At 37.1% G+C, this 4,011-nt stretch overlaps 1 pseudogene; it reads right to left on the bottom strand.

The window, feature by feature from the left end:
- Positions 1–1,528: 1,528 nt before the first annotated feature.
- On the bottom strand, positions 1,529–2,461 carry LOC102199306 (olfactory receptor 142-like; annotated as a pseudogene).
- Positions 2,462–4,011: the final 1,550 nt, after the last annotated feature.

Genomic DNA, 4,011 nt, shown 5'->3' with positions numbered 1-4,011 from the left:
ACCAGCATGTCATGGAGTGGGTGGGAGGTGTTATCCAACATTGTCTTTATCTTGGACAGCATCCGCCTCTCCGACACCACCTTGAGGGAGTCCAGCTCCATCCCCACAACATAACTGGCCTTACGGATAAGAAGAGGGGTATTATATTCTCACTGTTTCATTAAATCCTGACAGAATGAAACTGCTTAGATTAGACACATTATCCGTGACAAGAGAACACATCTATCTTCTTAGTTGAATAAAAATGTGAGTGTACAGAGCACACATCTGCTGGATCTACATCCCTAACAATGTTTGCCCTCCCTCTACATCTCCTGTTAATTACTGCTTTAGGCTCAACAATAAAACAAACACCTGGGAATTCGTAAACTGTTCCTTTGATTTTCCTCTTATAAGGTTTCATCTGAATCGTTCTTTGCTTGGCCCTTCAAACAGCCAGCAGGCAAAAACACAGCCAGGCACATAGCCCCTGAAGTCAATGGGACACACAATCCACTTCACCATAGTAAGGTGGAAATTCTTAAAGAGGATAGATTTTTTATTTTCAAATTTGAAAAAAGATAATAAGGTTCAATGTCAAAAATTTACATTACTTTGTTGCACGAGTGATAAGAGCAGGCCTCATAAGATACACTAAAATGCAGCATCTTATAGCATTTTATTAGCATGTTGTATGTGTAAATATACCACCTCAGATAATGTATGCTATATGCTTTGTATGTTTCATTCATTTCATTTTTTTTTTTTTTACTTTTTAAAATGCCATTTTTTGGTTCATTTCCAGTTTGCTTTCTCCAGTTTTATTATTATCTAATTAAAAGCTTGGGTCTATTATTATTAGTGGTGGTGTTTCTCAAGGGGAAAATGTTTAAACTACATGCAACAATAAAAATATAACTCTTTCTGAAGACACAGACTCTCAGTCAACAACATTACTGTTCAATTAATTTTGACTAAATTGTCAATTATCTCAGTTTATAGTTTATTTTTAAACTACCTACGGTAAACAAATATGAACATGAACCCTTTCTGTGTCTAATACATCACATCTCCATTTTATATAAAATGAGAGCAATAAAACACACACAGACACTTTTTAAATAAGGGAATATATAGATAAACCCTAGAGTTACCCTATAAACCCTGGTTTGTCTGTGAAGGTTCTCAGTCATCCAGGTCATCGTAGTCTAAGGAGCTTGGAAAGAAAAGCGTCTGGACTTCTTTAAGTTGCTTGAAGACGTTTCACCTCTCATCCGAAAAGCTTCTTCAGTTCTAAGGTCAAATGGTGTTGCATCTCTCCTCTTGATAAAAACCTTTACAAAATAATATTAATACAAAAGCTAACACTGAAAGAATTGACCACACTAAACCTAAGCTTTTAATATACAAAAGTCTATTGTATTCACACATATAACATGTAAAACAGTTCTATAAGATGTTGCATTGTTAGCTGGTTTTGCGAGGCCCGCTCTTATCAGTCATATTCAACAAAATAATGTACATTTTTGTGATTTTGCTGTCTTTTTATTTTTCATTTTCTTTTAAAACAAACTAAACCCAAAATCCTATTTCGTATTTTGGTGAGTTTGAATCCATATATGAGAGGATTCATAAGTGGAGGGATGATCACAAATTCAGTAGCGATGAAATTTTGGAGGCTTTGAGGCAAATCTGTGGAATCGAATCGCATGTACACAAACTGAAAAACAACTACAGACAGGAATGTGATCAAAGAGGTCAGATGTGGCACACAGGTCTGCATAAACTTTGCCCTGTCCTCTCTGGACTTTGCGCATGTTTTAATAAGATGGGTGTAAGTCCAAATGATAAAAAAGCCATGAGACACATAAATGATAACTGTTGCATATGCTGTGATGTTGTTTGAAAAGGTGTCAGCTTCAGGACAAGCAAGTTTAACAATTAACCAGTTTAGACATAAGACTCTCTGAATCTTCGTACCACATAACTTGAGTCTTGCTGTAAGCACAACATTGATGGCAAAAATGCAGAAAGGTGTCAGCCAGGAGAAACACACCAGCTGAGAGAGCCTCCTCTTAGTCATGAAAGAGTGGTAGTGCAGAGGTCGACATATAGCCAGATATCTGTCAAAGGCCATGACAGCTAAAATGGATGAATTGCAGCAGACAGATGAGTACATGATAAAAGCTTGTAAAAGGCACCCTTCATGGGAGATTGTCTGAGAAGGCGACAGTAAATCTGAAAGGAATTTTGGGTAGAAACCTGTGGACCCATAAAGTGCATTAATGCAAAAGCTACTTAGAAAAATGTACATAGGTTCATGCAGGTTTACATCCAAGACAATAAGCAGCACAAGAGAGACATTGAAAAACAAAATCCCACAGTAATACAGTAAAGTAACTGAGAAGAGGGGTACTCTGAAATTAATCGTCTCATTAAATCCTAATAGAATGAAACTTCTTACATTATGCACATTATCCATGATATGAAAAACCATGTACTTTCTGATGTAGACTTTCTGATGTACACTCACAAGTAACAACTTGTGAGTGTACAGAGGAAAGAGCTGCTGTAGCTACATCCATAACACTATCTGCTCTTCCTCTACACCTCCTGTTAATTACTGCCTTTGGCTCAACAACAAAACACACACCTGGGAATTCAGCCTCTGTTGGTCTATGGAACAAGAAAAAAAATGACTAAAGGACAAGACAAGATGGATTTAAGTTCAATTTTGTAGTTGTTCATGGTGCCATGGTGATGACAGCAGCACACGCCTTACTCTACAGACTTTACTTACTGGTTAGATTGAATAATACGCAGTTGCTCTTCACCATGTGAAATGCTTAAGTCCAGCAATGAAGCTGCTTTTTAATTTATTTTTCGTATGAGAGTCTGCACTTTAGATCCTCCATCCTGCCCACTTCATCCAGCCTCATGAGAGAACCACAGACTGTTGTTAATTAATTATTTTATATGACGCTACATAGAAGAATGAAGTCCCTGTAAAGGTAGGGAGTAGGACACCCTTAAAGGGAACCCTATTAACACATGTTTGCGCTAAAATATGCACTGTGCTTTCAACAACATATATGTGGCATTAAAATACGTCAAATGTTTTCCTTTTACGCACATTTTATACAAAACCGATTTACCAGTAGGCCGCCATTGTCATTTACTTCTCAATGCATTCTGGGTAGTGACGTCACACGGTTGTACCGCATCGAGTTCACAGTTTGCAGTGCACTGGAAATGGCTTCTTTTCAACCTTTCCAGTTTGAACCAGAGCAAGCCGAGAGAGAGGATGAAAATAGTCAACCAGTATGTAGTTTAGATGAGGATGATAACAATCCGTCACACGAGAACGTGAGAGTCAGGGAAAGCTACTGGTGGCTATGTGGCTACTCAGTCCAAATTCCATTGACTCTTAGAAATGACTCTAGACTCGTACCAACAGTAACACCTTTAGTTATAAAATGTTTTAATAAATGTGTTTTAGGTGTCTTAAAGGAAAATGTATACAGAAGGCAAGATCCATTATAGTTTACAAGGATAGGGTACAGCTGATGTTATAAATAGCATGACATTTTTGTTTTTAAATTACCTTGAAGACCCACAAGTTATGCTTGGCTGCTTTTTGTTGATCTTTGCTCTGTGGTTAGGACGTTCCAGTCTTTATTTATTAATTTATTTATTTTTATTCAAAAGCAAATCAAATTGAGTGGAGACATTTCAAATAAATGGTATCATTTGTACAAATCATCAGCTGGAACAGTATTATTAATTTTAATTGATTAAGTACCAGTGCTCCTTAAGGTCGTGCCAGGGACAGGGCAGGTTACTCCTTTTCACAATTTGCTTCACAAAGAAGAGAACATAACCATTTACTTTTTTGATATACAGGGAGTGCAGAATTATTAGGCAAATGAGTATTCTGTCCACATCATCCTCTTCATGCATGTTGTCTTACTCCAAGCTGTATAGGCTCGAAAGCCTACTACCAATTAAGCATATTAGGTGATGTGCATCTCT

Source organism: Pundamilia nyererei, unplaced genomic scaffold, assembly GCF_000239375.1.
Source record: "Pundamilia nyererei isolate P.nyererei 1_Seehausen unplaced genomic scaffold, PunNye1.0 scaffold00163, whole genome shotgun sequence".
Lineage (NCBI taxonomy): Eukaryota > Metazoa > Chordata > Actinopteri > Cichliformes > Cichlidae > Pundamilia > Pundamilia nyererei.
Note: the sequence above shows the minus strand (reverse complement) of the source record. Positions and strands in the feature narration are given on the sequence as shown.